The sequence below is a fragment of the Lithobates pipiens genome, unplaced genomic scaffold (genome assembly GCF_037356315.1).
Source record: "Lithobates pipiens isolate NorthernLeopardFrog02 unplaced genomic scaffold, aLitPip1_a1.2 Scaffold_17, whole genome shotgun sequence".
In the NCBI taxonomy this organism is placed as follows: Eukaryota; Metazoa; Chordata; class Amphibia; order Anura; family Ranidae; genus Lithobates; species Lithobates pipiens.
In genome coordinates, this window is record NW_027507755.1 from 543,485 (window position 1) to 565,433 (window position 21,949).

Sequence of the window (21,949 nt, forward strand, 5' to 3'; positions counted from 1 at the left end):
CAGGACCGGGAGCTGTTGGTGACAATGTGTTCACTATGCTGGAGGGTGACTTCAAGCACAACACATCTTCACCGCCTGTACCTGTATGTATGCATGTGACAGCCTGGCTTTAAGGTCCACCGAAGTTCTGTCACATATACACTACCTTAATGGTATCCCAGTTTTAGTCCATAGGGTTCAATATTGAGTTGGCCCACCCTTTGCAGCTATAACAGCTTCAACTCTTCTGTGAAGGCCGTCCACAGTTCGTGTCAACGGTGTTCTATTGGGTTGAGGTTAGGACTCTGTGCAGGCCAATCAAGTTTCTCCACCCAAAACTCACTCATCCAAGTCTTTATGGACCTTTCTTTGTGCACTGGTGCAGTTATGTTGGAACAGGAAGGGGCATCCCCAAACTGTCCCCACAAAGTTGGAAGCATGAAATTGTCCAAAATGTCTTGGTATGCTGACACCTTAAGAGTTCCCTTCCCTGGGGGCCAGGCCTAACCCCTGAAAAACAACCATCCACCAAATGCTTTGGATCAGTGCACAAAGCAAGATCCATAAAGACAAGGATGAGCAAGTTTGGGGTGGAAGAACTTGACTGGCCTGCATAGAGCCCTAACCTCAACCCGACAGAACATCTTTGGGATGAATTAGAGTAGAGACTTTGAGCCAGGCCTTCTTTTCAAACATCAGTGGCTGACCTCACAAATGCACTTCTGGAAGAATTGTCAAATATTCCCATAGACACACTCCTAAACCTTGTGGACAGCCTTCCCAGAAGAGTTGAATCTGTTATAGCTGCGAAGAGTAGGCCAACTCAATATTGAACCCTACAGACTAGGACTAGGATGCCCAATATGTTTGCCGATATAGTGTATGTGTATGGCCGGTGGAAACTGGATAACAAGCAGTAAACTAGCTTTAAAAAAGCAATCCCTGATCACTCTGTCTGCTTGCACTGTGATGTAATCCGTGCTCATTCTCATCAGTCCATCAGAATGGACTGGAGTGGTAACTGGCATACCCCAAGGCTCTGTCCTGGGACCAATTCTGTATAATGTATTCATAAATGATATAGAGGATGGGATAAATAGCTCAATCTAGTGTTCAATGACAACACAAAAATAAGTAGGAAAAAAACATCACAGCAAGGTATATAAACTTTCCAAGAAGACCTCAATAAATTAATGTGGTGAGCAACTACATGGGAAATGGGGTTTAATATTGAAAAATGTAAACTAACACTCGGGGATTAAAAAAATTTAAATGCAAGTTACTCACTAGGAAGGAGAACCTCTGGGGGAATCCAGGATAGAGAATGACCTGGAGGTCCTAATAAAAGACAGACTGAGCCAGCAGACTATTAGCATGCATTAAAAGGGAATTTACACAATGATTATCCTGCCAATTTGAAAAAACTCTGGTTTGGCCACATCTGGAGTATTCCGTCCAGTTCTGGTCACCAATCCTTACTAAGGATGTGCTGATACTGGATAGAGTCCACAGAAGGGCAACAAAATGAATAAGGGGACTCAATTGCAAGGAACGACTACAAGCACTAAACTTATTCTCCCTGGAAAGAGAGAGGAGATATGATAGCGATATAAAAATATCTCAATGGTGATCCCAGCGTAGGTAGAAAGCTATTCAGTCTCGGGGAGAGTAAGAAGACACAGGGCCACACAATGAGATTGGAGGAGATGCAGTTTAGGGTTTTTTTCACTGCCAGGGTGATACGGATGGGGAACCCTCTTCCACAATTGGTGGTGACAACAGAAAGTATTGATAGTTTTAAAAGTCTCTTGAATGTGCATCTTAGCAAACACAATATACAAGTATATGGGAAATGATTATCAACACAAACACACACACAAACGACCACACACACCCACACAAGTGGAACTGGATGGACTGGTGTCTTTATTCAACCTTACCACGTATGTAACCCTTCTCTACTATGAACCAAAATAAAAAAATGTGTTTTGGATGGGGTTGAGCATATCAATGCATTCTGTTTCTGATATCAAAAAGCCCAAAGACTATCTTCAGATAGTGTAAGTTACATTTAAAATTAGACTTGGATCAAAGCAAGCAGTCATTATCTTATAAAGTGGAGGCAGAATGACATACTCCCTGATGGTTACATCCAGAGCAATGGCTCAATTCTGTGTGCAGCTCAATGCTAAAACATTTAGGCCCTGTTTCTATTTTGCATAGTGGGAATGTGTGTTCCCACTCGTGATTTTTTAATGAGCAATTAACACGTGTTTCTGTGGCACCCTATGAGTGTTTGTCATGCCTTGAGCTAAGCGGGTTTTTGCCCACACATTTTGTTGTGTACCAATAATGGCAAAATTGCACTGTGTTTAGGGTGTCATAAAGAATGAATGGCATCCAAAAGCGTGTCATGAGTTTTGCCACTACTTTAGGGTAATTTGTAAACATGGGAAAAACTGTGCAGATTCTGCCCATGATTCCAAATCAATGTGAATGGGGCCAAACTAACAGATCTGTATTTAAGACTAGTCCAAAATCTAACCCTGGCACATCTCATCAGCCTAATCTAACTACCTTTGCTCAGCTGAGCAATAGTGTGCTGTCAGTATACTACGAAAGACATACCGTTAAAAGACTGAAGTCTGTTTAGGTAAAGCTCAACTCCAGACAAATGGTGAGTATACAGATGAACTGCATAAAAGAACACTATTTTCCCTGCCAAAGGATGTGCACTTTTAATCATTCAGTCCTGTGATTTACACCGTTATGTCATACACAGCCCTATCTGAGTTTTCCTTAAACCCCATTCCAGGCAGGGGAATAAATAACCTTGCAGTGACCAATACACTGCAAAATGTTAAATTCCCATTAAGTCTAGTGGTAGAGGAATAAGGAGTTTTACTTATCCCATTCCTCATTCATGGAGGCCTTCTCCATCTCTCCTTCTTTTCAGTGGCATACTAAGTGGGGGGCGGGCCGCCCCGGGTGCCACACACTGGGGGGGTGTCAGGCCAGCGCCATCCCCCTCCGCAACTGAAGAGGAGACAGGGCCGTGGGTTAGGCAGTGGCACGGTGACAGACCACACAGAGAGGCACTGGCAGTGGCATTGCAGGGGGGAGGTGCAAGCAGCACCCGAGTGACATCTGTCGGCTCAGTGATCTGGGACCCGGCGCAACAATCCCCTTCTCTCTGTGGTCGCGTTGCACTGTTCTGATCAGTCTCGGCAGCGGCTGTCACAGCCGAGCAGAGTGAAGCCGCCTCCCCCTCCTTTATGTCTACACAGTGCTGTGCATGCAGGAGGAAGGGGAGGCAGCTTCCCTCTGCTCGGCCATGACAGCCGCTGCTGAGACTGATCAGAACGGCGCAACGTGACCACAGAGAGAAGGGGATTGTTGCACCGGGTCCCGAATCACTGAGCCAACAGTTGTCACTCGGGTGCTGCTCGCACCTCCCCCCTGCAATGCCACTGCCTTGGGCTCTCCGTGTGTGTTCCGAGGTACATTATGGGTCTGTAGGGGGGGCCTGTATTGTTAGGGGGGGTCTGTGCACTGTAGGGGGGTATGTGCACTGTAGGGGGGTTCTTTACCCTGGGGGTCTGCACTGTGGGGGGGGGGGGTCTGCACTGTAGGGGGGTCCTGCACTGTAGGGGGTCCTGCACTGTAGGGGGGTGTGCACTGTAGGAGGGGTCCTGCACTGTAGGGGGTCTGTAATATAGAGGGGACTGCACTGTAGGGGGAGGGGTCTGTACTGTAGGGGAGGATACTGTACTGTAGGGGGGTCTGTACTGTAGGGGAGGATTCTGTACTGTAGGGGGGTCTGCACTGTAGGGAGGTCTGTACTGTAGGAGAGGATTCTGCACTGTAGGGGGGTCTGTACTGTAGGGGAGGATTCTGCACTGTAGGGGGGGGGGGGGGTCTGTACTGTAGTAATGTGTGATTTTAACCACATTTGGGCTTGAAAATCAGCCATAAGGTTGCACCCAAATATTTTAGGAACCTCAACCATTTAGACAAATACCAGAGGTGCCATATTACCAGTACGGCCTTGCTGTATACTCTGCAGAAGCAGATTTGGCTCTTCTTCCCATTTTGGCACTAATGCCAGGAGTCTCGGTAAAAAGATATGCTTTTGCCTGCAGCAATCAGGGTTCTCTTTATGTTTCTGGTGCTGAATAAAAGGGAGAATGAATGAAATGATTGGCTGGATGAATAACAAAATCTGCCTTCCTTCAGATGTTTTTAAGCACTGAAACTATTTGGTAACATTTACAGTAATGAATGTGAAAGATAGAAGGGACATTTATTAATAGAACAATTAAGTAATATCCTTTACTTTAATTAAAGTCCCTCACTTGGTGACATCCAGCCAGATTTATTGTGACTAGAAAAAAATATGTGATACTAACTAGTCCCAATGTTGAAATGCAGTTGCCAATTTAATTTATGTACACACTTTGAAGTTCTCATTTACAGGCCACCTTTATGAGACAATGCAATAAATTCCGGCACACTTCTATAGAACTTAATACATTTTTTTTTTATATAATTGACGTGGCTAATTAATCCCCGCTGGCTCATCATTATCTTGGAATATAGTTTTAATGACAGGTTGATAAAAGCATTACTAATGGCAAAGAAGCCTTGGTAAGCAGAACTGATTGCGCTAACAAAGTTTTTGAGCTTTAACTCTTTCAATGCTGCCGCTTTGCTTGTCAGCTCCCTTATAACAGCAAAAAAACAAAAAAACAAAAACATTTTAATAAAATAAATAGAAACAGCCAAACACATTTGTAGAAGCCCCCTATCCCCACGCCCATGTAAACAATGACTGTGGAACACAAATTAGGTATTACCACACATACTACAGCGAGAACAATTACTCTAGGGCCATCATTCATGATTAACTCCAAAGTGATGCCCTTAAATTGCTCTTAAAGCATTGCCAATGAACAATTTGTAGGACTGTATTTTTCTGGCATTTCACGGATGCATGCCATTTTAAGACTAGACACATTTGGTATCTTTTTACTGAACACAACCAAATTATTTTTATAGCTTCCAAAAAAATATTGTGTTTGTGTGCCTAAAATTAATTTAACCACTTCAATATCGGGCACTTAAACACCTTCCTGCCCAGACCAATTTTGAGCTTTCAGCACTGTCGCACTTTGAATGACAATTGCGCGGTCATGCTACACTGTACCCAAATACATTTTTTATCATTTTTTTCCCACAAATAGAGCTTTCTTTTGGTGGTATTTGATCACCTCTACAGTTTTTATTTTTTGCTAAACAAATAGAAAAAAAGACTGAAAATTTTGAAAAAATTATATTTTTTTTGTTTCAGTTTAAAAACTTCAAAACCTTCACTGATGGGCACTGATGGGGCTACACTGATGGGCACTGATAAGGCGGCACTGATGGGCACCAAAGAGGTGGCACCAATGAAGGGGCACTGATGAGGTGGCATTGATGGACACTGATATGTGGCACTGATAGGCGACACTGATGGGCACTGATAGGCGGCACTGATGGGCACTGATAGGTGGCACTGATGGGCGACACAGATGGGCACTGATAGGTGGCACAAATTGGCACTGATAGGTGGCACGGATTGGCATGGATAGGCAGCATGGATAGGCGGTACAGATGGGCATGGATAGGCAGCACAGATGGGCATGGATAGGTGGCACAGGTGGGCATGGATTGGCACTGATAGGTGGCACGGATGGGTACTGATAGACAGCACAGATTGGCACTGATAGGCGGCATTGTATTTTATTAACTGTACTGATGGATGCCAATCAGTGCCAAACAATAATGCATGCCAATCAGTGATGCCCATTGTTGGCACTGATTGGCATCCATTGTGGGCACTGATTGGCATCCACTGTGGGCACTGATTGGCATCCACTGTGGGCACTGACTGGAATCTCTGGTGGTCTAGGGTGGCATACCTTGTGCTAGGCATCCCTGGTGGTCTGGTGGAGTCCCTGGTGGTCCAGTGTGGGCATCCTTGGGGGGGCTGCGCTGATAATCAATCAGCACAGACCCCCCTGTCAGAGGAGCAGCCGATCGGCTCTCCTCTACGCGCGTCTGACAGACGCGAGTGAGGAAAAGCCAATCATCGGCTCTTTCTATTTACACTGTGATCAGCTGTGATTGGACACGGCTGATCACGTGGTAAAGAGTCTCCGACAGAGACTCTTTACCAAGATCGTAGTTGCCGGGTGTCAGACTGACACCCCGCAACAACGATCGCCGCAATGCGCGCCCCCGGGGGCGGGCAGCGGCTCAAAATCCTGATCACGTCATATGACGTCTGGTCAGGATTTTGAAACCACTTTGCCGCCGTGTTTATGTTATAAGGCGGGCGGCAAGTGGTTAATAATTTTTTTTTTTTTTTAAAGGCTCAGTTCACACTGGTGCGATGCCAAACACTGCATGTGATTTGCACCGCATTGCTGTGCAAATCACATGTCTGCACGATGTGAATTCAGCCATACAAACCGTATGGCTGAATTTGCATCACATTCGGACCAAACTTATACAGGGCCCTTGTTTTGTCCGCAACAGAATCGGATCGTATGGGTGTCCGAATTGACAGTTCACACTGCGAACTGATCTTGGGGGTGTCGTTAACTTTGTATTGACACCTGTAGCGGTTCGCAGAGAGCAGTGTGAACGGCCTGCAAGTCAGGTGTGATGCGGGAGCCCACATTGGATTTGCAGGGTTTCCTGCATCGCACCAGTGTGAACTGAGCCTTAATGTAGATTTGATAACTAATAGCGCAAAAATTATTTGACAAGAAACGGCAAATAGACCATATTATTTAACACGAGCTTTCAGGAAATACATAATGTTTTCAGGATTTAGGTGTATTTTCAAGTTTAACTATATGTTTGGTACAGGAGAAGAAGCTTTATGGTTGATTTTCTAAATACAATTTGCAAATGCATTGCTCCAGAGCTTAGTAAATGAAGGGAAGCTTCCATCATTCAATCACAAGCAAGCAAAAATTGTGTATTTTTCATTTGCATTGCATGCGATTGGGTAAAAGCTTTACCTAATTTACTAATTTCTGGGGCAACTACACTTACAAAGTGCACATTCCATTTGCCGATAGTAAATGAACCCCTTTGTTTCCTCATGTCAAAGATGCCCCCCGATGACTGGTAAAATAATGATTGATAAAAGAATATTTGTGAAGCAGCCGGACAGGTGAGGAAAGCAGAGATCAACAGAATGAATAAAACAGAAGATGAGAGATTCTTGCACTGTAGGTCTTCAGGTACAGCATTCCATCCAGAAAAGAAAAATGGTGAGCAGCATAGTAGTGACCAGTGTTGGCCACTGGGGGCACCGCCCCCCTGACCCATGCGTCCAGCCACCTAATCTACATGCAGGGCGCTGCATGCATGGATTCCAATATTTTCTTTTTCTTTTATAAACACATAATTACAGTCAGAGGCTCTAATTGGCTTCAAAAAGAGTGAGGGAAGCGGCCACCTGGGTGGAGTAATTGCGAGGCTAGTGGGGGGGCTGGCGTGCAACAGCGATCGATCGAGCGATGAGGGGGTGGCGCTCAAGTGAGCGCTGGGGGGTTATGTGGTTGGTTGGCTGGCTGGGGGGGGTGGGGTGGCCGTGGGCTGCCCTCCCAAGTAAATTAAGCACCAGCCGCCACTGGTAATGACAGCATCAAATCTCAGTTCAAATCTCATAGGACCAGAATTCAGACAGCGGTACTTTACATGACTTCACACTGCAAATAGCTATAAATAATAACTAGGCACATGAAACATAATTTATTTTTTCAAGGTAAGTCTGTAAGGGTACTACTTAGTGCTTTGGCATGATTAAAGTATATGTCCATTTAAAATCTTTTCTTTTCTTTACTTTTTTCTTTTTATTGCTGTCTATGTTGCTGTTGAACATTTCCCCTCAAATTCTACTGTAATTTAAAAATGTAAAAAAATATTGAAATTAATAATATGTGTTCTTTGTTTTAGATAATTGGCTGACTTTCTTTGCACCTTGGATTATTTTTTTAAGAGCATTCTGGGACACATATTAATAGTGACTTTGGTAGCACACTAACTTTCAGTGCTATTAACGCCATAAGTTTGCATAGCATATATGTTAATACACATTTAAATGGCAATATTAAATAAAGCATACGGCAAGTGAAAAAAAAATTAAAAGTTCACAAGCAAACCTATCAGACGTACATACTGTTTAACTCCTTGCATTTCGATGGGTTCAAAGAGTGTGATTGTTGTGGCATGCTGGGACTTGTAATGCTGCAACAGATGGGAATCCACAGGTTGCCAAGCCTACTGTTATATAAGACAATATTGATCGGTGGTGACAGATGAAGTTCAATTGTGCGTTACACTTGTAGCGAAATGGAAGCCACCAGTATGACACAAAAGTAATGTGAAGTGGAATTCTGCCATTCTTCTAAAACTGAACAATTCTACAACTTAGGAGAAAGTACTTCCAAAATCTTAATAATATCAATAAGCAGCTTTGAAAAATGTGATCTTTTTCCAGCTCTCCCAATCTGCCCTCACAATCTGGTGTTCGGGTTTAGTTTAATCCACTTATCTTTAATTTATTGTACATACCTTTAGGTAGAACTGTGGCCAGCCTGTGAAAATTCCAATATTTACATATTCCTGACAAGCAGTAGAGTAACAAGGAAAAGGGCCCTCAATCACCTCTATAGCTAAAGCCTATGTGCAGCAATTCATTCTCAAACTAAGAGTTTTTAGGGCACTGCTTTATTCATAACCCCCAACCTCAAATAGAAATGGCTTAAAAAATAAATGAAAATTAGAGTTAAATTCAGCAATTAAGCATAACTGCGTGTACTGCATATATACTATATATATAATATATATATATATATATAGATATAGATATAGATATAGATATAGATATATATATATATATATATATATATATATATATATATATATATATATATATATATATATATATATATATATATATATATATAGATATAGATATAGATATAGATATAGATATAGATATATATATATATATCTATATATATATATATATATATATATATATATATATGCAGAACACGCAGTACATGCAGTTATGCTTAATTGCTTAATTGCTATATATATATATATTCATTGTATTGAAGCCTGCGTGTCCCACCTCAGTATAAGGGTGGGGGGTTCAATTCCTGCAGGTGAGTGCATACCCTGATAGGGGGCACGGATGTTGGATTGTTACGGTGACATTTTTTGATTGTACAGAGCACTGGTGCAGCATTTTTTCATAAAGGGACAGTAACTTGAATTAAAGATTTGGAGCATTTTATGATGGAATTTATTTGAGAACCATTGAGAACCACTTTATGCTGGAGCACTTATGATGGACTTCATTTAGGTACTGTTGTCAAGCACTTTCCATATTTTTATGTTTAGGCACCTTTATTATGCGTGACCTATTTGATACACATTGCACTTAATATTTATTAAGGGAATCCATTGCAATTGCAAGGATTACCAAGTAGGCAATTTGTAAACTCTTATTGCATTCCTTGAGTTATTCATGGTTATTTCTTAGTGGATCTATAATCTACAGGAGAAAAGGGATCACCAAGAGGAAATGAGGCAAAAATACACTTAAGGTGCCAAAGAGTAATGGCAGCTCCACCAAGAACATGAGAAATAGTCACATTTACTATTATAAAGTTATATTATAACTACTACAATGCATAAAGATTTGGTCTGTAAAGTCAACCCATACACAAGAGTCATTTTTCAAATCCTCATAGTTTCTTCACAATTAGCTCTGACTATGCTGAATAGACAACACAATGACTACTTTAGCAACATTAATGATTCAGGACCCCACAAAGTGATACATCAATAATAATAACAGCTTGGAGGACTGATTCGCCTTGTGGACTGTAAAACTTTCTAACCTGCACCAAGTGTTTTTCACCTGCATAAGATGTGCATTGATCCCTGATGCCCTGTATGGACAGCCTATATCAGAGTAAATCTTCACATTCTTGTGTTAACTGTTTCAATTAGTGTTAAAACAGGAGGCATGTGGCACAGCGCTGAACAGATTGAAGCATGACCTCTGTCTGTAGTCTGAGAACTGACATTTCCTTTGAAGAAACTATATATCCCACAATACCTGAGTCTCTCAGTCTACTGCTCATGCAGGTGAGTGCTACATCGTATTTAGATGTGACACAGGCACAAGCAGGAATACCAATCACAGATAAGCAGAGAGCTCACTCATGCAGTGTTTTATCACATTAGCACTCCCACATGTGCGATGCAACACAGAGGAGATAATACGGAATGCATTGGAGTCTGTGTGATCCAGAACAGGAAGTTGTCTTATTTCTATTGGTGCAACAACACATGGAATATAACTGCAATAATACTTAGTTCCTGATTCTGTTACTACAATTAAGTCCAACTCAACTGTACCGGCCCCTTGACTATGGAAAGTAATTTACAAATTCTTAACAAACAGAAAAATAACTTATTGACTCAGCTGCAGGCAATGCAGAAAATTCACAACAGGTCCTCGCCACTTATTTTTTGTCAGGTGGTAAAGACTTGGCAGACTTCTAATGTAAATGATCAACGGCTGCTGTGAGCTGTTAGAAGCCAACTGAAACCAAACTTCAGAGTCTCTGTCATGATAGTTGGGACTGAATTACTACAAATGTCCATGTTGACTTGTTTTAAAGCTTGGTAAAAAAAAAATAGTTTTATTTCTATAGTATGGGCAAAGATGTATATTAAAGCTACGACATTTTTTTTTTTACTCCACCTGCTGCATTCTCCATAATATAAAATACATTTTGAACACAAGCCCCTAATAATTTTCAGAACATGTGAGCTGGGTCCAATTTATGCTTTATGCCACCCTAGACCAACTGCATTGGACCACTTCCCTCCTGCTCTAGCTGTTATAGCTACGCCAGGCACATCCAGGCTGAGAGGATGAAAGGACCATTTTACCTACTCTGCATCAGTGGCATCTACAAATGAACTGGCAGTCTTAGTCTTCTATCAGTTAAGAACCAAGAGCAAGTGAGCTTCTTTTAAGTTTATTAATCTACCAAAAAAATGTACCAACTTTATAAGGACAGCAAAAGATTGGGGCCTGGAAGGTTGGTATAGGTAGGCTAGAGTGCACTTCGGATTCTTTTATTACACATGGGAATGTGTTATTGACACTAAGACATAAGACACGTGGGAGATTATTTGCTGTCCTCTGGAGCTCTACCTAGTACCTATGCCTTAGACAAAAAGGAAAAGGTCTGGTGTCACCCACCTTAGGCCGTAAGTACCAAAGCCTTAGGGCATTCATAGCAAATGTTTGTTATCTAGAAATCTGGCCCTGCATTTTCTCCCCACTGGAGTCCCTGAGACACATAGGAAACTTTTTCAGTTAACCCTCTGGTAGCTAACAAAAGCCGAGATAGGTTTGTGTGCACTGGCGCTTTACTTATCTATATAGACATCATTAGGACAAACACCCCTTGTGAACACACCTGTCATGTAAAATCAGCTTTTAGACGGTTTCCCATGAGGTCTGGTAGACAGCTAAAATTACAGGAAGCATCTATTCCAGCTGCCTGAGCAGAATCAATTGCTGCAACACAGTACGACAAAAATGACCAACTGTAGAACTGCAGTAGAGAACTTAGAAATACCTTAAAAGGAAAACTGATTCTAGTCCCTATTTACAAGAACACAAATAATTTTTCCTAAATCAAAAATGTAAAAAATACAGACAGTACATAATAATGGCATGACATGCAATTTTTTACGGTTTACTAGTTTCACTTCAGTAATGATAATATATTTACATAAGGTAAGGCCCCATACACACTATTCCATTTTCTGCAGATTTTTGTCTTCAGATTTACCAAAACCATATAATAGGAGGTCTAACCTTAAAGTGGTTGTAAACCCATGGGACATAATATAAAAAAAAGCAACCTGCAAGGCAAAGGCATAATGAGCTAGTATGCATAGCATACTAGCTCATTATGAATCACTTACCTGAGAACGAAGCCCCCGAAGCGGTCCTCCGTCTTCATGTCCACCAATGCCATGGATCCCAGAGTGACTTCCAGGTCTCGCTGCTCTGGCGCTGTGATTCGCCGGAGCAACGATGACGTCACTCCCGCGCATGCGCACGGGAGCCAACACTCGCGGCATATTGCCGCGATCTGCACAGTGCACCTGCGCGCCACTGTCTACAGCGCATGCGCCGTAGACAGCAGTGACTGTCTTTTTGTAAATATTATACGGTTTAGGAGATATTTCTTAGCCCTACAGGTAAGCCTTAATCTAGGCTTATCTGTAGGTCAAAGTGGTTTGTAAGGGTTTATAACCACTTTAAAAGTTTCATATGTATGCAGTCAGGTAGGCCCTTGCATTACATGTTTTGGTAAATCTGAAGACAAAAATCTGCAGAAAATGAAATAGTGTGTATGGGGTCTAAGTGTGTAAATACTGTATTAACAATCTGATTTTATACAGTAATATTTACAGAACTCTAAATTGTTTGGAAGATAACCCAAAAATGTATTTTAAATTCATCACCAGAATATGGTTTGCACATGAAACATAAAAGATGTCATATACCACTTCTGTAGGGATAAAAACAACTTTATTGGTCCAGCACAACTTCAGGTTGTTCAACCAGTTTCTCTCTCTCTTATGCAGTTTGCCTGTTAGTGGAGCTCAATTAAGGCTTTTCCCTTGAGTATTGTTGATTATTTAGATCAGCCTTTCTCAAACTTTTTACCCCTGGGGACTCCTTAAAATAATATTATGGTCTGGGAGAACACCTGCTATAATTATTTAATTTGGATCAGAGAATGGTTAAGAATGGCTGACCTAGATATTGTTAGCAGTGTTGTAATGAGCAAATAATTAACATTACAGTGTTTCCCCATGTCCTCTTGTTCTGTGAAAAAGCTCACCTAGGGGGCAAAACTGGAGTATCCTGAAGTTGTGCTAGATCAATAAAGTTGTTTTTATTCCTTTGGAAGCGGTGTGAGACTTCACGGTATGGCTTCATGGTATGGCTTCATGGTATGGCTTCATGGTATGGCTTAAGCCTGGTACACCCGATGAGATTATGGGACATATTTTTTTGCATGCTAGTCTCCATATCAAAAATGAATAGGTTCTAAAGATACAACAATTCTAGTACGACAGAATAACAATTCAGAAGTGATATAATGTGTTTGTATTGTATTTTCTGATGAAAACTGTACTGATTAAATGAACATCCTACAATCTGGTATCATACAAGAAAAATGTTCATGTTCGCCCCTTCAGATAGTTTCGGCCTAAATCTGTGTGCTAGTGATCAAATTATTGTATGATTGCTTCAAAAGAGGTATTTTTGGTATGATTTTCTGATGGTGTGTACTAGGTTTAACATGCTTGGAAGTGACTATTCATTGAGATGAAGCACTCACAGCTGGATAAGAACATGTAAGTATCAGTATTGGCATGCAAAAAAAATGTTTGAATATATCATATACTGTACATTGTTTTCAATTTTTTTTTTTTTTTTGTGTGGCCAAAATTAAAATGTATGTAAAAGCTATTTTTTTTTTTTTTTCGGAAAGAGTAGGGAAGGATTTTCTGGCTGTATGTGCCTCTTTTGAGTATAATTATGCTCTTCATTTTTCTTGGAAACCATTATCCTCATGACACAAAGTGATGGCAAATCCATAGTGCTACAATTGTCACCAGAAATAAAAGTATGGGTAAAACTTTGCAGAGACACCTGTTTTCTGTGACAAATGTCTAAAAGGGCACTTCCTCCTACTTTTTTAGTAATTCCTCTCACTTCTTGTTATGTCTCTGGGACAGAAAGTGAAGGGAAATTTCCCCCATGGGACACTTACATAAAAAAAAAATAACCTCATAGGGTTTTATCCTTTCTCTACTTAATCCAAAACTGTCTCTACATAAAATTTACAAAGTCTTGATATTTTGTAAATTTCTAAATAGCTGGCACCTCTACTGAGACTGTATAAAAAAAAAACAAAAAAAAACTGATAGGGGTTTATTTACAACGTATTAAAGAAGAAAGTGTATGTTCACTTCTATTGATGAATACTGTAAGGTAAAGTTGAGCTGTTCAAGTAGTAATGACAGTAGTCCAGCTCAAGTTTCTAAAATCACTAAAGCAGTGCTACTGTCATAATAAATTATGACCAGCTTTCATGTGTTAGAACCACACAAGTAGGTACAGTTGATAGATGGTGAGAAGAGTCCCAGAAGACACACAAATGGTGATCCTACTACAATAAACGACAGTGCACATCACACCAGAATCCATGCGTCACATTCCCCTTTGGGGTTCACACTCACCAGAGAGATAAACACATCAGGCATTGATATGTTTGAGCAACTGGCAGCCTCAATATAATGGAGAGGTTCACACCCTGTCCTGGTGTCTCCACCAGTACTCGGATAGAAGGAAGGCTCATATAGTGTGATATTGTTTTTTCTCACGTTTATTGAAGTTTCAAGTTAGTACATTCCACCCATTGCCATCAGTCAAAATTGCGTATAATACTATCTAGGCATCGATAAGCATTTGCCACGATCCAGGTAATGATGAGACTTGCGCTATAGGAAGGCAGCGTCCACCGTTGATGCCTAGATAGTCTTATGCCCTGTACACACGGTCGGACTTTCAGATGGAAAATGTGCGATCGGATAGTGTTGTCGGAAATTCCTATCATGTGTGGGCTCCATCTGACTTTTTCTGTCGGAATTTCCGACACACAAAGTTTGAGATCTGGATCTAAAATTTTCCGAAAACAAAATCCGATCATTTAAATTCTGATCGTATGTAGACAATTCCGATGCACAAAGTGCCACGCATGCCCAGAATAAATCAGGAGAAAAAAGCTATTGGCTATGGGCCACTTTATAGTCCTGTCGTACGTGTTGTACGTCACCTCATTCTGAATGATCGGATTTACGGACAACTTTGTGCAACCGTGTGTATGTACGACAAGTTTGGGCCAAAATCCGTCGGAAAAAATCAGACCAATTTTATCATCAGAATGTCCAACCGTGTGTACAGGGCAAAATACACAATTTTGACTGATGGCAATGGATGGGATGTACTTACTTGAAACTTAAATAAACGTGAGATAATAAAATATCAAACCTTATGAGCCTTTCTTCTATCCGAGTACCGGTGGAGACCCCAGGACAAAGGTGTGACCTTCTCCATGATATGAGGCTGGCAGTTGCTCAAACATATCAATGCCTGATGTGTTCATCCCTCTGGTGAGTGTGAACCCCAAAGGGGAATGTGACGCATGGATTCTGGTGTGATGTGCACTGTCATTTATTGTAGTAGGATCACCATTTGTGTGTCTTCTGGGACTCTTCTCAACTGCAGCTACTTGTGTGGTTCTAACATATGAAAGCTGGTAATAATTTATTATGACTGTAGCACTGCTGTAGTGATTTTAGAAACTTGAGCTGGATTCCGTGTACTACTATCATTACTACTTGAACAATATTGTTATGCATGACATTTAAGCGGCAACTGATGTTATTTACATATAACGTTAATACGTAATTTGTTCTCATCTGTGTACTCTATACAATTTAAGAAACCTGATACTTGCATAGTGCAGAGATAGTGGAAGCACGTCTGAGTTTTCACTGTAGTTTTACAATAAAGTTGAGCTGTGTTCACTTTCGATATATCATAATGAGCAAGCAGATAGAAACATTTTGCTAGCACCGGACTGGATAATTGAAGTGTACACATATTCTCCTTATTCAACAAGCATGGCAAATTAAATATTCACTTTGCTAAGTGAATAGCCTCTACTCTCTTACTAAATCAACAACCTGAAAACTGTAGACCGAAGGTTGTCAACATAAATAGGGTATATGATACCTCAACTGCACCAAAAAGCCACACATAATATTCATTATAATGCAATGCTTCAGAAAATCCTGTCACAGACTGGAGACATACTAAACAAGATGTTCAGAAACCAAAGGCATGCTACAGGTTTGCCTAAATACTGAAGACTTGCTAAAGAAGACAGTCAGAGACTATAGACGGGTTACATGAGACTGTTAGAAATCACTACAACATCTGCCCCCTTTCAAATCAATGTTTTCTCTACTGGGACCTGAAAAGGGTTGTATAGCAAGCAGTAAAGGGCTGTGTGTTGTGTGTGGACCTTGCACCCCATGATGGGTACCAAGGTTCTAAACAACCACACACAGGCCCATCAAGCAATATTAAAGTCATTTATTGGTCTCTCTGGTATAGCAACACCATCCAAAAAATTGGTAAGAATGTAGAACAATAATTTATGCTCACAACCAGTACATGTGATTTCATTTGGTTGGTTGTATAAATATATTTGCCATTGGTCCAAAACTTCTAGAAACAACCTGGCCCTTAGCCTTAGGAACAATATTTTAATCAAAATGGGGCAACATTAGCACATAGCTGGATAGTTAGAAGCATAGAAAAGACTGGAGTACACACAATTATGTCCCCTGAAAAAGCTGGAAAATGCTGTTTGTAACGAACATTTGGATTTGCTAAGGTAATATATAACTAGATGAGGCAAATGCTGGAGCCTGACAAACATGTTAGACAGTATCAATGAGAGAGATGTGCTATGATAATCCAAACGTCATTAAGCATAATCTTACAACTTACCTTTTATGCGGTTCTAAGAAGAAAATTTCTGAACTGAAGAATCAGAAAAACATGGGGCATTTCATCAGATATAATCCTAAAAAAATAAAAAATAAAAATTACCTTTTTTAAGCAAACATAGGTCAAGAAAATACAGAAAAATATATTCATACATTTGAAATATGGAAAAATAGCATTTTGCTGTTTTATAGTATACATTGAGAAAACAACCTGTGTGTTCATTATCAATGTCTTAATTCTGATTTTAAACATATTGGTTAGTTTCTGAGCAAGTTTGTGTCTCATCAGCTCTTGTCTAATATGTTGAGGGTGTGGAAATAAAAAGTAATTCAACCCAAAAAATAATAAGTGGGGCATTTTTTTTTTGGTCCTTGGTCATCTTATTGAACCCTAACTCCCTACTGTCCTGTTCCTTCAGGCATTTTTGTGTTCTTGGCCAGCTTTCTGTGCCTCCCCTTGTATTTGTATATTTCATATAAAATAAAAATACAAAATCCAACAGGAAAAATAGGAGTCCTTAACAATGACCACAGTAGATGCACAAGCTCAGTAGCTCAAGTCCAGGTATCTGATATAAAGGGTTCTTAAGATGATGTAACTTGTGCAGATGAGTTATATATATATATATATATATATATATATATATATGTATGTATATATATATATATATATATATATATATATATATATATATATATATATATATATATATATATATATATATATATATATATATATATATATATATATATATATATATATATATATATTTTATATATATATATATATATATATATATATAATATATATATATATATATATATATATATATAGATAGATAGATAGATAGATAGATAGATAGATAGATAGATAGATAGATAGATAGATAGATATAGAGATGGGTCTTGAGCTTCTTCCTGAAGGCCAGATAGTTTCCTGGATGTCCACAGGTAGAGCATTCCATAGCTGTGGTCCTTGTACTGCGAACCTTCATTTGCCTTTTAATTTGTAATGGGTCTTGGGGATAAGGAGAAGGTTCTAATTAGTTGACCGGAGGGTGCGACCTGGGGTGTAGTGCTTTATTTTGTCACAGAGGTATTGTGGGGCTTTTCCTTGTGCACATTTGTGAGTGAGGCAGAGGGTTTTGAATGTAACTCGTTCCTTCACAGCTAGCCAATGGAGGGTCCTCAGGGACGGGGTGATTGATTATTGTGGTTTTTTTTCCAGTTACCCCTCTGGCTGCTGTGTTCTGGATTGTTTGTAGATGTGAAATTTGATATTTTTTAAGTCCTAGGTAGAGGGAATTTGCGAAGTCGAGTCAGGAATTGATGATAGTTCCAACTATTGTTGCCGTATCTCCTTCCAGGATGAAGCGGATGAGTCTACGCAGTAGGGGAAGAAGGTAGTGGGACCCGTTGAGTACTGGTCCTATTTGTGCATTCATCATCATGTTTGAGTCAAAGATGACTCCGAGGCTTTTGGCTTTAGTCCTGGGTGGAAGTTCAGTACTTTGACTAGTCCCTACTGTAAAGTCCTTCTTTTCCTAAATAAAAAAGACCTTGTGTCTAGCTACATAGCACCTAAATGGGCATCCACAAATATGTAGCTATACAAAACTAAGATATAACAACCATTTGTGGTCAAAGTGCCAGAGTAACACACAAGAAAAAATATATAAATAAATAAATAAAATGAACAGTAATTTTATTGTTGCAGAGATTTGTTTCTACACATAGCATCAACCAACCAGCAAGTGTCGTTCACAACATTTTCACAATAGAGGATCAGTACAGTGACTTCACTGTATTAATTCAGCAACCAGTACAGTATGTGATAGACCAACACAAAGTGGCACATAATTGTGAAGTGGAAGGAAAATGATAAATGGTTTTCAATTTTTTTACGAATAAATATCTGAAAAGTGTGGTGTGAATTTTTATTCAGCCCCCTTTATTATGATGCCCCTAACTAAAATCTAGAGGAACCAATTGTCTTTAGAAGTCACCTAATTAGTAAATATAGTCCACCTGTATGTAATTTAATCTCAGCATAAATACAGCTGTTCCATGAAGCCCTCAAATGTTTGTTAGAGAACCTTAGTGAACAAACAGCATTATGAAGGCCAAGGAACACACCAGACAGGTCAGGGATAAAGCTGTGGAGAAGTTTAAAACAGGGTCAGGTTATAAAAAAAATGTCCCAAGCTTTGAACATCTCACAAAGCACTGTTCAATCCACAACTGCAAACCTAAACTGCCAGACTGGGCAAGCACTAATTAAAGAAGTAGCCAAGAGGCCCATGGTAACTCTGGAGGCGCTGCAGAGATCCACAGCTCAGTTGGGAGAATCTGTCCACAGGGCAACTATTAGTCGTGCATTCCACAAATCTGGCCCTTATGGAAGAGTGGCAAGAAGAAAGCCATTGTTGAAAGAAAGCCATTGTTGAAAGAAAGCCATAAGAAGTCCCATTTGCAGTTTGTGAGAAGCAAAGAAAACATTTAACTTTTTGGCCCAAAAGCAAAATGCTATGTGTGGCAGAAAACTAACACTGCCCATCACCCTGAACACCCCATCCCCACCATGAAACATGTTGGTGGCAGCATCATGTTGTGAGGATGCTTTTCTTCAGCAAGGACAGGGAAGCTGGTAAGAGTTGATGGGAAGATGAATGGAGCCAAATAAAGGGCAATCTCAGAAGAAAAGTCTGCAAAAGACTTGAGACTGGGGCAGACGTTCACCTTCCAGCAGGATAATGATCCTAAACATACAGCCAGAGCTACAATGGAATGGTTTAGATCAAAGCATATTCATGTGTTAGAATGGCTCAGTCAAAGTTCAGACCTAAATTCATTTGAGAATCTGTGGCAAGACTTGAAAATTGCAATAGGCTGGACAGCTATCAGTGCACCACCTTCGAACTTGCAATCTGTCAGTACATCTCAGAACAATGCAGGATGAAAGAGTAAGCAAAAATAATTCAAACAATACTCTAATACCCATTCTATAGTCTTTAAATAGAAGCAAGGTTACACTCACTGCACAATGTCTCACTTAGGTTTGCTTTACACTGAAGACTGCTCTGTTTGTGATATTCGATTTTCAGCTATGTCAACATTTGACTTTGAGAGTTTATTGACTAGAAGTAATATAAAGCAAGATTCATGCTGCAAAGCCATACCACCCCTAAGAAGGTCGCAGTAGTGTTTTATAACTATGCTGCACCTGCTTTATACAATGTACAGAAATCAGGTCATTGTCAATCATTGCTCGCTTCACTAGAATTTGAACTATTATGGCATTTTACCTTAGATATGTGCATCCAAAGTATAATTTTTTGCCTTTAGTAGTGAGCACTATTACATTGCATTTTGTAATCCATGGCATTTACAAATCGTAATCAATGTGAAAAATGTAAAACCTAACTTTTCTTTTTCTTTTCTTTTAAGTAGAATAATACAATATAGGTACAAATATAAATTCTTCATTGTTATAGATTTATTGTCAGAAAACAGAACAGTCCAATATACATTACTCCTAATTTCTTCAGTGTTGTCACTTGAAAAGATATTATAAAATATTTACAAAAATATGTGGGTTGCAGTCACTTTTGTGAGATCATAAGTTTACATACCCTGGCAGAATTTATAATTTCTAATGCCGGGTACATATGACAGTTTTTTCCGTCAGAATAAATGCTGACAGTCTTCCCGACGGAGTTCCGACGGAGTTCCCCTGAAACGGATTTGCCTGCACACAATCCCATCAAAGCCTGTTTGCTTAGAACGTGGTGACGTACAGCGCATATGACGGGAAAGTTCAATAGCCAGTAGCCAATAGCTGCCCTTGCGTCGTTTCTGGTCGGTCGGAATAGCATACAGACGAACGGTTTTCCCGATAGGAATTGATTCCGTCAGAAAGATTTAAAACATGTTCTATTTCTAGGTCCGTCAGAATTTTTGAAAAAAAAAGTCAGATGAAGCCCACACACGATTAGAATATCCGATGAAATTATTCCATCATATTTCTGCAGGAAAGTCCGGTCGTGTGTACGTGCCATTAGCCATTTTTTCAGAGAATATGAATGACAACTCAAAAACTTTTCTTTCACTCATGGTTAGTGTTTCTTTTCACTCATGGAGGCTTTTTGCCAAGAATGGGCAGATTTACCATCTGAGAAGATAAAGAGCCACATCCACAAATACCACAAAAGACTTCAAGCTGTCATTGATGTTAAAGGGAGTAATACATGGTATTAAGAACTGGGGTATGTAAACTTTTTATCAGGGTAATTTGGGTAGTTTATGTAGTGATTATGTTTTAAAAAGAGTAAATATGGTCGACTGATAATAAATGGCTTCAGACAAACACTAACCATGAGTGAAAGAAAACTTTTTGTGTTATCGTTTATATTCTCTGAAAAATGGCCAAGCAATCATAAATTCTGCGAGGGTATGTAAACTTATGAGCACAACTGTATTTATATATATATATATATATATATATATATATATATATACTGTATATGTATATATCCATATAAATTATATGAGTTTCAAATTAAATTTTAATTTTTTTCTTTCTCCTGATGTCTCCTGAGATCTCTACTGGGCCATTCCAGTTTCGATTGCTTTATCATTCCAGATAAAGTCATTTGTACACATTGAAGGCCCAGCGCTCTTTACTTATGGAGATAGGTTTATGAAACAACATAACATTTCATTTTTTATCACAAAAGTGCACTTATTTTTTTAAATCTGGCCGAGTGATAGAAAGGCTCTCATTGAATGTTATTATATTTCCATAGCTGAACTGCAATACCAGTTTTCATGTGCAGTTAGTGAGATCTGAAATTAGGAAAACAAAATGTGTGTTGACAGAAGGCCACATATATTTATATTGTGCAATAAAAGCAAATTCTAAGGTACACACAAACAGCAGAAATTGTTCATCCTCTACGTTTGAATTCACCAGGATTATATATTATTTTGGCTTATCATTAGACAACCTAGACCTCGGTACATATCACCTGCACAGTTCTACTGGGAAAAAGTGTTTTAACTGAGTTGGCAGACCCCAAGAACGGGTTCTGAAGTTTGAACAGGACTCTCTAAAATACATTGTGGGCAATCATAATGTTTTGAGGTTTAAATATATATATACACTGATCAGCCATACCATTATGAGCACTGACAGGTAAAGGGAATGTTG

At 39.6% G+C, this 21,949-nt stretch overlaps 1 long non-coding RNA gene across 1 annotated transcript in view; it reads right to left on the bottom strand.

Moving 5' to 3' along the window:
• LOC143986608 (uncharacterized) overlaps positions 1 to 21,949 on the bottom strand; it is a 1,042,213-nt gene that overhangs the window by 517,400 nt on the left and 502,864 nt on the right. The window contains exon 3 of the long non-coding RNA XR_013276550.1: positions 16,742 to 16,817. This is a non-coding gene — a long non-coding RNA (uncharacterized LOC143986608). The remainder of the gene's footprint in view (positions 1 to 16,741; positions 16,818 to 21,949) is intronic.